At 41.2% G+C, this 13,672-nt stretch overlaps 1 pseudogene; it reads left to right on the forward strand.

Moving 5' to 3' along the window:
- The first annotated feature begins 8,271 nt into the window (after positions 1-8,271).
- LOC132900300 (keratin, type I cytoskeletal 13-like) lies at positions 8,272-12,744 on the forward strand (annotated as a pseudogene).
- Positions 12,745-13,672: the final 928 nt, after the last annotated feature.

Here is a 13,672-nt window from a genome sequence, read left to right on the forward strand (position 1 = left end):
GTGGTTAGCGTTGTCGCCTCACAGCAAGAAGGTCCGGGTTCGAGCCCCGTGGCCGGCGAGGGCCTTTCTGTGCAGAGTTTGCATGTTCTCCCCGTGTCCGTGTTGGTTTCCTCCGGGTGCTCCGGTTTCCCCCACAGTCCAAAGACATGCAGGTTAGGTTAACTGGTGACTCTAAATTGACCGTAGGTGTGAATGTGAGTGTGAATGGTTGTCTGTGTCAGTCAGTGTGTTTACATGCACATAGAGAAAATCGAATTTCTGCCGTAGCTCGACTGAAATCGAAGTTCTAAATGCCATGGAAACACCTTAGCTCGGCTGAAATCGAATTGAACTGGATTTCTCGTAATCGAGCTACGCGACCTAGATTATGCGATTGTAGCCGAGCTACTTAATGCATGTAAACCCTATCGAGCTACGTAGTCAAGCTACTTACTTCAGCACTGCCCCTTCCGGAAGTGACGAGTGACGAGACCACAAGCGGGAAACACAACAGCCTCGGTTGGCATGGCAACAGTAGTAGTAGCGAGCAGCAGAAGAGAACACGGAACACGGAACTGATAACTTTGTTTATACTCTTGAATAGCTCTTCTTCATGACGACAACCGGAAGTGTGCCAACACGTGGCTCGGGTTCACAATGTACCTCACACAATAGCTCGATTTCCTTGTGTGCATGTAGGATTGGATTTCTCTGGCACTCCTGCTGGGACCCTTAGCTCGATTACTGGCAGTAGCTCGATTTGGATGTGCATGTAAATGCACTGTATGTGTCAGCCCTGTGATGACCTGGCGACTTGTCCAGGGTGTACCCCACCTTTCGCCCGTAGTAAGCTGGGATAGGATCCAGCTTGCCTGCGACCCTGTAGAACAGGATAAAGTGGCTACAGATAATGAGATGAGATGAGGATTGGCTATGTACCCAAATCCTTTAAACTTGTAGTTATCAAACCCCTGATTAAAAAACCTGAGCTTGATCTCTGTCACCTGTCCAATTACTGGCCAATATCAAACCTCTCCTTTATATCCAAGATCCTTGAAAAAGCTGTGGCACAGCAGTTATGCTCATATTTACATAGGAATAACATCCATGAAATGTATCAGTCAGGATTTAGACCTCATCATAGCACAGAGACAGCTCTGGTTAAAGTAGTAAACGACCTACTGTTGGCGTCTGATCAGGGCTGTGTCTCGCTACTTGTGTTGCTTGACCTTAGTGCAGCATTTGATACCATTGATCATTCCATTCTTCTGGATAGACTAGAAAATGTTGTGGGAGTTAAGGGAATGGCCCTCTCCTGGCTCAGCTCTTATTTATCTGATAGCTATCAGTATGTTCATATAAATGGTGATTTTTCTAGACATACTGAGGGAAAGTTTGGTGTTCCACAAGGTTCTGTCTTGGGCCCACTGCTTTTTTCTTTATATATGTTCCCTCTGGGTGATATTATTCGTAAACATTGTATTAGTTTCCACTGTTATGCTGATGACACACATTTGTATGTTTCTGCAAAACCAGATGAGAGACACCAGCTTAATAGAATTGAGGAATGTGTTAAGGACATTAGACACTGGATGCTTATTAACTTCCTTCTGCTTCACTCTGACAAGACTGAAGTACTTGTACTCGGACCACATGCAGCTAGAAGTAAGTTTTCTGATTCCACAGTAACTCTGGATGGCCTTTCTGTTTCTTCACGTGCAGCAGTAAAAGACCTCGGAGTGATTATTGACCCCAGTCTTTCATTCGAAACTCACATTGATAACATTACCTGGATAGCTTTTTTTCATCTCGGAAATATTGCTAAGATAAGAAATATAATGTCCCTACACAACGCAGAAAAACTAGTTCATGCTTTCGTTCCCTCCAGGTTGGATTATTGTAATGCCTTACTGTCTGGATGTTCCAGTAGGAGAATAAACAAGCTCAAGTTAGTTCAAAATGCAGCAGCAAGAGTCCTTACTAGAACTAGAAGATATGACCCCATCACCCTTGTCTTATACCACACTGCATTGGCTCCCAATCAAATTTTGTACTGTTTATAAAACACTACTATTGACCTGTAAAGCACTGAATGGTCTCGTGCCACAGTACCTGAGCAAACTTCTGTTCCTTTATGACCCACTACGCCTACTTAGATCAAAAGGTGCAGGCTATCTGCTGGTACCTCATATAGTGAAGGCTTCATCAGGGGGCGGAGCCTTTTCTTACAAAGTCCCACAGTTATGGAACAGCCTTCCAAGTAGTGTTCGGGAATCAGACACAGTCTCAGTGTTTAAGTCTCGGCTGAAAACATATCTGTTTAGTCAAGCCTTGTGTTAATGGTGTTTATGAGGTAAAGGTGTAGATCTGGAGGATCCTCAGACAGAGAGTTTTGGTAAACTGGGATGTATGGATGCTGTCAGTCCACACTCGCTTGCTCACTCGAGTTTGTTGATGGTGTAGTGGCTACTGCTTTATGTCCCGGGGCCCCTCATGCCTGTGTTACCTTCTGGCTCTCCCCTTTTAGTTATGCTGTCATAGTTATTTTTGCCGGAGTCCCTGCTTGTACTCAGCGCAAAATATATACTGTTCATACACATCAGGTGATACTGGGCATACCTAACAACCTGTGTTTTCTCTCTCCCCCCCCATCTGTCCCTCTGAGTTACATATCAATCCTGAGATCAAGGTGCTGAACCTCTTCTGCCCCTCAGACCTGCCTGATCCATCCTGGTGCCCTGTGTCTGGTTGGAGTATCATCACATTGTTCCTATAGAGTACGGCCTCATATGGACAGTTGAAAGTCACACCTGGAGGACTCTCTGGACTCTTACAGTAATGCTTTTATGGCTGAGGACTGCAGTTGACTTGCTAACTTTAGGACTGCAGTTGTCATGAACAGTTTTGCACTCAAGTTTCCATCAATGAAGAGTTTATAACATTAAAAAAACTAACTTCATGTTAAAACTGTTAAAAATGTTATAATCACCTTGTCTGTTATTACCCAAATGAGGATGGGTTCCCTTTTGAGTCTGGTTCCTCTCGAGGTTTCTTCCTCATGTCGTCTGAGGGAGTTTTTCCTTGCCACCGTCGCCACAGGCTTCATCATTGGGGATAGATTAGGGATAAAATTAGCTCATGTTTAAAGTCGTTCAAATTCTGTAAAGCTGCTTTGCGACAATGTCTATTGTTAAAAGTACGATGCAAATAAACTTGACTTGATAGGGATATGATGGTCAGGGGAACATACTTTTAGACATATTTGGTTTATTGTTCTTTGGTGAATAAAAAATGTAATTATTTGCAAATTTCTGTGGGATAAAAGGAGTAAAACACATGGGGATTGTGGCCTTCAGTGTGAAGCCCTTCAGTGTGAAGCCCTTCAGTGTAGTGCCCTTTAGTGTGAAGCCCTTCAGTGTAGTGCCGTTCAGTGTAGTGGCCTTCATTGTGAAGCCCTTCAGTGTAGTGCCCTTTAATGTGAAGCCCTTCAGTGTAGTGCCCTTCAGTGTGAAGCCCTTCACTGTAGTGCCCTTCAGTGTGAAGCCATTCAGTGTGAAGCCCTTCAGTGTAGTGCCCTTTAGTGTGAAGCCATTCAGTGTAGTGCCCTTCAGTGTAGTGCCCTTCAGTGTGAAGCCCTTCAGTGTGAAGCCCTTCACTGTAGTGCCCTTCAGTGTAGTGCCCTTCAGTGTGAAGCCATTCAGTGTGAAGCCCTTCAGTTTAGTGCCCTTCAGTGTAGTGCCCTTCAGTGTAGTGCCCTTCAGTGTAGTGCCCTTTAGTGTGAAGCCCTTCAGTGTGAAGTCCTTCAGTGTAGTGCATTTCAGTGTGAAGCCCTTCAGTGTAGTGCCCTTCAGTGTGAAGCCCTTCAGTGTGAAGTCCTTCAGTGTAGTGCCTTTCAGTATGAAGCCCTTCAGTGTAGTGCCCTTCAGTGTGAAGCCCTTCAGTGTAGTGCCCTTCAGTGTAGTGCCCTTCAGTGTAGTGCCCTTCAGTGTGAAGCCCTTCAGAGTAGTGCCCTTCAGTGTGAAGCCCTTCAGTTTAGTGACCTTCAGTGTGAAGCCCTTCAGTGTAGTGCCCTTCAGTGTGAAGCCCTTCAGTGTAGTGCCCTTTAGTGTGAAGCCCTTCAGTGTAGTGCCCTTCAGTGTGAAGCCCTTCAGTGTAGTGCCCTTTAGTGTGAAGCCCTTCAGTGTAGTGCCCTTCAGTGTGAAGCCCTTCAGTGTAGTGCCTTTCAGTGTGAAGCCCTTCAGTGTGAAGCCCTTCAGTGTAGTGCCCTTCAGTGTGAAGCCCTTCAGTGTAGTGCCCTTTAGTGTAAAGCCCTTCAGTGTAGTGCCCTTCAGTGTGAAGCCCTTCAGTGTAGTGCCCTTCAGTGTGAAGCCCTTCAGTGTAGTGCCCTTCAGTGTGAAGCCCTTCAGTGTGAAGCCCTTCAGTGTGAAGCCCTTCAGTGTGAAGCCCTTCAGTGTAGTGCCCTTTAGTGTGAAGCCCTTCAGTGTAGTGCCCTTTAGTGTGAAGCCCTTCAGTGTAGTGCCCTTTAGTGTGAAGCCCTTCAGCGTCGTGCACTCAGAGTGACCTATTGTGTGAAAGCTGAATTGTGCTGTGAAGTTGTGACACACTGAGAAAACAACATGACATGAAGAGGAAAAAAGAGTGAATGACTGAATAATGGGAGGGTAAAGAAAGACTCAGTGTGGAATTTTACTGCGGGCTGTTCTCACACACACACACACACACACACACACACACACACACACACACACACACACACACACACACACACCTGTTGAAATTTAATCCCTGTAATGAATGGATTAAAATAAAATGAAATAATGAATGTCTAAAATCAGAATTAATGTTAAAATGTGTTGATGTGTTTGTTTACTGTGAGCAGATATTTAAATATAAACAGTATAAACATGACACATAATCAGCTTTATTTACAGCACATTTAAAAAACAAGTGTCAGCTAAAGTGTTGCACATCATCTCAGCTTATTCTCAATAATGCAGGAAAAGACAACCAAGATAAGATTTAAAAATGTAAAATAAAAGAACAACAAATAATAAATTACTGCTGAAGCCTGAGACTGCAGAGCTTATAGATCTGTAAATGTTTGGGAAAGTGTGTGGTGTTGGATTGGATTTATAAAAGTCTGCAGTGGGAGACGCCTTTATGAGAAACAGTAAGCTGTGTCAGATCTCAGAGACAGAACAGATCTGATTCACTCTCAACGTCTTCTGGGTCTGAGGAGCAGGTAAAAGTAACTGGTTAGACGACCTCAAAGACAGAGGAGGTCAGAGATGTTACTCGAAACATCTAACTTTAAATCCTAATAACCGAATGTTGAATTCTATTCTGTAGCTGAATGACAGTCAGTAAAGGGAAGTGAGACAGGAGAGACACCTTCCCTCTGTTTTTTTTCAAACTTTGTTTCTTGATTTTCACATATTACAATTATTGTTAGCATATTACAATTTTTGCCTTGTTGAAGACCAAAGAACCAACAACCCCCACCACCACCCCCAGCACATAAGACCCCCTCCCCCCTTTCAGAATAAATCAAAAGTATAAATTACTGGATTAAGGAATAATAATAATAATAATAATAATAATAATAATAATAACAGAAAGAATGTTTTGTTAAATATCTCTCATAATGGACATCTAAGGGAAGTTGTTGAATTCTGTCTGTAAATATTTATCTGAAACTTACAAACTTACATATACTGTATTTTTAGGCTGTTCAAATTTAATGAATTTAATGAAAAGTAAATACATTTTCAGTACTCAGTCCAGGTAATATGACAAACTGTGCTATTGACATATGACATAAATGGACTCCAGGTCCTTTTTAACTGTACCGGACAAGTTCAATCTAATTTTTTCCAGTTTCAGAAAATAAAGCACTTCTTTAATCCAGATGTGTTCCCTGTGTCTGGTGCAGGTTGGGAGCCGAGCTCGCTGCTGCGTGTTGGACCAGCTGAAGACGCTCCAGTGTTGAGTCCCATTAAGGAGGGAATTAGCATCAATTCAACAGGAAATGGAAGTGAGAAGAGGTTCACATCTTTAAAGGACATGACATGCTTTAATTGGGCAGTAGTTCTCAGTGGAAAAAGCTTCCTCTCACAACTGAGTTTAAATTTCAGATCACGGTCCAAAGTAACAAAAAATGGTGGATTAATTGACGCAGGCACCAAATGGTCAGTGACAGGACTTATGGAGTCTGGATGACCAAAAACAATGACTTCTGACTTGTCATTATCACCACGCTGTGTACACACTGGAGACTAATATGATTGATGATAAATATTATATAAACTATACAAATCATCTAAATCACATCGACAGCAAGTTATATTTTTATTTTTCATGGCTAAATATCTAAAACTCATTTCTGAACTGTTCTGGTCATCTATCATCATGTTCAACAGCAGGCGTGTCACCTGCACCTGTTTGTGTGTGTGTGCTTGTTCATGCATGTATTTGCCTTTAGGACAGGGAGGAACTCTATTATATATAAAAATAAAACAACACAGACTGTTAGAGAAATAAACATCTATTTGTGTGTGTGTGTGTGTGTGTGTGTGTGTGTGTGTGTGTGTGTGTGTGTGTGTGTGCATGCATGCAGTTCACCTGCAGGATGAATAACTGCTGAAAATGTAAAAGTATATAAGTGTACAGCTACTGAAAATATTATTTTTTTTTACTTTATAATAAAAAATAATATGAATGAAAAACAATATTAATGATTAACAATCAATAAAATGTGGTGATTATCAACAACAACGGCAATAATAATAATAATTTTTATTTATTTATTTAGGATAGCCCAATTATGTGTACAGTTCACAATCTCATAAATTGTCACCATGAACATCTTTTCAATGGGGTCCTCATACAGTTCTGTGTTCTGTGTGGTTCTGTGTTTCGGGTTCCACCTTAAGGAAAAGGTTTGGTTCTAGTATGTAAAACTACAGAACTCTCTGAACTGATGCAGTACTGAAGTGTGACTCTGACCCTGTGCCCTGTGACCCTGTGACCTTGCTGCAGGCTGTGGTGAGTTTTATTCACCACACCGTTCTGGCCGGAACCGAGTCAGTGCCGGATCAGGTTTAAGTGCCGGATTAGGTTTCTGAGTGAAGCGTCATGGAAGCAGTGTGAGATCAGATGTGCAGTGACAGGGGAACTGCAGCAGGTTCTCACAGGAGCATGGAACACACTGCGAGAGTTTATACAGCATCACACACTCAGAACTCTCGGTTCGTCTGTTCACTGTGACTGTATAGAGTTATAAATGTTTATAACAGTCAGTGAGTGCTGCAGATATCACACACACACACACACACACACACACACACACCACTGCAGTCTTTCTTCTTTCCTACTGTGTTTGTCATGTTCTTTGGGTGTGTCAGCTGGAGCCCATACCAATGTGTGAGTGTGTGTGTGTGTGTGTGTGTGGGGGGGGGGGGGGGGGGGGGGGGCACACGGTGTTATATCTGTGTTTATTTGATATGCGTTTTATATAAACTATACCTACAGGGCAATTAATTTAATTGTTATTTCAGTGAGTTCCCAAAATTTATTTCTATTATTTTAATTATTTCTTTCTTTATTGAGTTAGTTAGTCAGTTAGTTAATTAGTTAATTATCAACCTAAAATTCATTCCTTTTTGTTATTTATATTTTGTTATTCGTGTCAATGTGGTTAAAGTTAGTGTTTGCCTTCATTACACACCACTGAATACGGTACAAAAATATATAAATATGAATAAATAAAAATGAAAAACTGAGAAACTGTGTGAGAAAGATAAATTGTAAAACTATATCCATAATAATAATCATAAACCGTTCATTATATAGGCTACAGAAGTTATAAAAAGTAATTTTATTTCACAAGGATTTAAAGTTCGAGCACTAAAACTAAGAATATGACACTTTACTGACATTTTAAACCTGGAGTTCGCTGGGTGTGGTTTAGAAATGTGTGTGTGTGAGAGAGAGAGAGAGAGAAAGAGAGAGAGAGCAGTGAAAGTAGCTCACATGCAAAGCAAATGAAAAGAAAAAATTAGAAAACAATTAAACCAACTGTACAAATTACCCAAAAGAATATTAAAAATATTTCATGTAGTGCTTTTCTGTCTTGCAAAATTATGTGAACATAAAAATTATAATGCATTCAGTGTGTGTGTGTGTGTGTGTGTGTGAATTTCACTACATTGTGTAATAAAGCTTTATATAATTTGCCCCTCCCCCCTCTTGCTCCCTCCCTCATTCCAAACTGAATAAAAAGGTGTCTGCTTTTCATTTCCTCACTCACTCATCACTCGCTCCCTCTTGAGTTTGTTGCTGAGTTAGACTCCATCAATCCATCACTACGACAACCATGACATCTGTGAAGTACTCCTCTACTTCATCCTCCCGTTCTTTGGGCGGTGGCCGTTTCAGTAGCGGGAGAGCCCTGAGTGTTCATGGAGGTGCCGTTAGTCATGGTGTACGTGTCTCCAGCGGCCCAGCACTCCTCGGCTCTGCAGTTGGAGGCGGCTTTGCTGCAGGGGGCTATGGTGGAGGTGGCTATGGTGCAGGTGGCTATGGTGCAGGTGGTAGCTACTCATCAAGCTACAGCTCAAGCTTTGAAGGGGCCGGAAGTGGTTTCAGCCTGGGTGATGCCATCGATGTTTCGGCCAACAAGAAGCTGACGATGCAGAACCTGAATGAACGTCTGGCTTCCTACCTGGAGAAGGTACGCTCATTGGAGAAGGCCAACGCTGAACTGGAGCTGAAGATCCATCAGTTCCTTGAAGGCAAGACTTCACCCAAGGCCCGAGACTACTCTGCATACTTTGTCACCATCAATGAGCTGCAGAACAAGGTAGGGCCCTACCTCATTTACTGTAAACTTACTCACCATAGTAGAGCCTTCACTCACTGACTACCTTCTTTGTCTTCCAAATGTAGAGCTCTATCCTCACCTAATGAGGTTAGGACCCTCAGTTCCTCATTAACACCATTAGGATAGTAGAACCCAGGGTTCTTCACTAAGACCTTCTCTCCAGGTTAGGACCCTCAGTTCTTCATTGTCCCCATTTTACCTTGTAACACCTTCAGATCTTCAGTGCTTCATTATATCCTTCTTCACAATGGTATGGCCTTTTCTTGCTAACCTTTTACTCCCTCACTGAAGTAAAGCCCTCATCCCCCTCAGTATCCCCCTGAACCCTGAACTCTCTGCTTGGTATAGAGGTGAGTGTGGATACAGGCTCCAGATTTCACAATGTCTGTTCTCACTAAGATAGGACACTCTCCCCCTCATTATCCCCTTTGTCAATACTGTCTTATTCCTCATGAAGTTAGGGCCCTCACTTCCTCAGTTTCTCCTACCTCACTAGATAGTGGTTAGTTAAGGGGTCATGGTAAGGGGGCGGGGTTTTAAGGTGTGCCGTTTTCCATTGAATAAGCAATAAATCACCCATTATTATCATGTCTGTGTTATAAAAGCGGTAACACACTTTCACTGTTTTTGTATTGGTGAATGGAACCCCCTCTGGGGCACACACACACACACACACACACACACACACACACACACACACACACACACACACAACCACACCCGCCATTCAGAATAAGAAAAGAACACACTGCACAACACTCAGGTTACTGTGTGAATGAATCACTCGTGTGACTTCTCGCCCTGTGGCCAAGTTTGAAATTCCACCAGAGATTCAGGTTTCCTTTTCACAGCTCCCTGTTTAAATTTATTAATCTGTTTATCAGTGTTGATGTGTTCATTTACGTCCTGTAGATCCAGGATGCCACACTTGTCAATGGAGGCATTTACCTCAACATCGACAATGCCAAGCTCGCTGCTGATGACTTCCGAGTCAAGTAAGATCCCTTTTATAAAACAACACAAAATAATGAGACGATTAAACAATTCATCCATATTTCAGTGTAATGAGATTGATTTTGTGTTTTGTCAATCACACTGAGTAACTAAGCTTTTTAACGATTAATAATTCCATAGTTAAGTATAGTGACCTCAGTTTTGCAAATTTGTTTGCCGTTTAATGGTATATATATGAAAGGTTTTTTTTTTTGTTGTTGTTGTTTCAGGTATGAGAATGAGTTGGCTGAGGCAGTCGGTGGAGGGTGACATCGCCGGGCTGAGGAGAGTCCTGGATGAGCTGACATTGGCCAGATCAGATCTGGAGATGAGGATTGAGGGTCTGAAGGAAGAGTTGGTCTTCCTCAAGAAGAACCACGAGGAGGTAACATAGTTATCTACACATAACAGAGCACAACATTTTTGGTGGCTAAATCTACCTCACCCTGTTAGCCGTGCTCCATAATTCTGAGCTCCTCATCCAGGAAGTGACATCACATAGCTTACAAAAGTCACTTGATTGAAAGTTGACAGTGAAGTGAAATAAACACTGAAGATATAGTTTTGTTACAGTTTTTTTTTTGTGGAACATTGCAGAATGCAAACATGGATAGCTAGCAAACTAGAAAACTAGCTGATGAGATTCAGGATACTAGCAGCTGGCTATTCAGCCATTTTGCAACATGTTTCATGCGCAGGTGATTTTTTTATGTTATTGTCTGTACAAGATTCTGAGATTAGTTACTGCTTATAATCTAGCTATACAGGACAAACCATGCTTAATAAGGGCTAGATAGCTAGTTAGGCTACATATTTTAATTGAGTTGTCATTGTGTTTTAATGGTTTGAGTTCCAGGCAACTGCTGGAAAATCAATAACAGACATTGTGATAAATGACATCACATTATAAGTTATAACAATATAGCATAAGATTAGTGCTAAACTGTATAAAATGTATTGTGCTATTTCAGTTCTTGCCTTTACATCCTCGTACCTCACCACTACCCTTGTTTTCTCCACAGGACCTCCTTGCTGCACGGTCTCAGATGAGTGGTCAAGTCCATGTGGAAGTCGACGCCAAACCACAGGAAGACCTCAGCAAAGTCCTCGCAGAGATCCGTGAGCACTATGAAGCCGTCACGGCTAAAAACAACCGAGAGCTTGAACAATGGTTCCATAGCAAGGTAAAAAGGAAAATAAAAAATTCTTATACAAGAGTTTAACCCATATTTCAACTTCAGACTTGTTAAACCCTGTGAAACCCTGGCATGAATATTTTTACTTCCCAGACTGAGGAACTAAACAAAGAAGTCGCTATCAGCACAGAGACACTCCAGACCAGCAGATCAGAGATCACAGAGGTGAAGCGTACTCTGCAGGGGCTGGAGATCGAACTGCAGTCACAACTCAGCCTGGTGAAGAGAAACATTCCTACATTTATATTGTATAAAATCAGCTAGCATTACTACTTTAGCAATGCTAAAAATCGATGTTTAAAAGAAACTGGCTAGCATTGCCAATGCAGCAAATCCACTACTTTTCAAGCAATTAAAAAAATATATGTATTAATCATATTGGTCATACTGAAAAATTTGCTAATATTATTCACAATTTTAAACAATGATAGCTTACGTTATTACTATAGCAATGTTAAAAAGGAAATTACTGTTACCATTACTATTTTAACAGTGTTTTAAAAAGCTAATATTTTGAGTGTAGCAATGGTAAAATAAAGATCTTTTTGGTATTCTGCAAAACTAGCAATGATAAATAAAAATTAGCTAATACTCTATAACAAGTATAACAATGTTAACGAATATAGAAGCAATTCTAAATAAAGCTATTGGTTAGTATTGGTCATTGCTTATTAGCCAACATTGCTAAGAATGCTAAACAAAGATAGTCCACATTACAGCTATACTATGACAGTACTTAATATTCGTCACTTACAACACATTACTATTAACAGTACTTACAATCTTAAATGAACGTAGCTTGCATTATTACTACTGTAGAAATGTTACTGTTTAAAATGTAGATGGCATTATAGGTTCATTGTTTCAACCATTGTAGCTAACCAAGATTGAAGCAATACTAGTAAAACTAGCTAGTTTCGGTAGGGTTTCCCCCCACCCCCCCTTTTTTTAAGCTAGCTATCATTGGTTGCAATGCCAAACAAAACTAGCTAATATTGCTATTAAAGAAATTCTAAGGAGGATTATAACTGATTATTACCAGCTTTGAACCCTCATTTATTCAAGTCAACATTGTTCTTTCCAGAAAGCGTCCCTGGAAAACACACTAGCAGACACACAGGCTCGCTATGCACAAATGCTAGCAGGCTTCCAGGTGCAGGTGGAGAGTATGGAGGAGCAGCTGGTGCAGCTTCGGGCTGATCTCAGTCGCCAATCTCAGGAGTATCAGATGCTCCTGGACATCAAGACCAGACTGGAGCTGGAGATCGCCGAGTACAGGAGACTACTGGATGGAGAAGCTACATCAAGGTGAGATGTCAAAAGCACAGTTTACCTAGAATGCATTGCAGTGGCATGACACAGTTTCCATTTTTCACTTTCTGTACAAGACACACTGCTATGAAGTTATGGTGTAACCTCGCTTGTTAGCTAACTAGATTAAAATGTGCAGTAAGAGTAAAGTGCATTATGTATTCTGTGTGTGTGTACAGCAGCAGCACCTCCAGCTCGAGCACCACCAGAAAAGTGGTGACAGTGGTGGAGGAGGTGGTGGACGGCAGAGTGGTCAGCAGCACTTCCAGAGCCATCACAGAGAAACACTGAGAAAACACAGTGAATGAGAAGAACACAAACATCCTCCAAAAAACCTGAATTACGGCAATGCGAAAACATCAATAAAGTGTTCAAGCTCTTAAATGTGTGTTTGTGTCATATTTATTCACCCTTGGTTGGGGTACAGGGGGCTGGGGCTTACATCAATTTAGTGCATCGATTTCACAATTCTATTTGTGCGTCCTTTCACAAAATCTTTACATCAAAATAAAGGTTTCCATCAGCCATGATAAAGCAGACTGACTGATATCCAAGCTCGACTTTAAATTAATGATAAAGCAGAATGGAATGAATTTAGATAAGGTCTAACTTGAAGGCTGTAGACAGAATAAAAATAAATTATTCAAAGTATGAGTTAAAGTAAATTGGAGAACAGAGTGATTGAAAAAAAAGAGTGGAGGAAAAAAGAAGCAATGAGAAAGTAATGTGATTATGAAGAAAGGACATCATGAGATGGGAATGTTATAAAATGCAAACATAAAAAGTGAAAATTATGATGCATTAATTATATTTTCAGTCTGAAAACAGATCATTCATAGAGCTTGCTATTCTGCATGTTTCTAAATTCAGCATATATCGAAAGTGTCAAGGCCTAGGGGACACCTTGGCAATAAAGGAGGACGGAGACGTACGCACAATTAATTATATTTATTTAAACAGCAAAAATAGATACAACAAAACTAGACTAAATGATTTATAAAAGATCATCAATGGTCAACAGCGTAATATAAACGAGTATTGAATGCTAGTAGTATGGGAAGTACATATTGTCTGTTACAATCAATAATAAAGAGAAAAGAAAAAGAGCAGCCGCCTGGAAGTTAGAAGCTGAGCCAAAAAAGAAAGAAAAATAAAGAGCCTCCTTCTGGGAAGGTCAGCAGGGCGCTACTTATAGGAAGGCAACACTGCGCTCCGGTGCTGCCAATTAGATGTTAAGAAGACACGCCCACAGATGCGATACCTGTAGTAGAAACTGAGAACAATTACAGGTAGCCCGCTAGGGCTGTCACAA

The sequence above is a fragment of the Neoarius graeffei genome, chromosome 16 (genome assembly GCF_027579695.1).
Source record: "Neoarius graeffei isolate fNeoGra1 chromosome 16, fNeoGra1.pri, whole genome shotgun sequence".
NCBI lineage: Eukaryota > Metazoa > Chordata > Actinopteri > Siluriformes > Ariidae > Neoarius > Neoarius graeffei.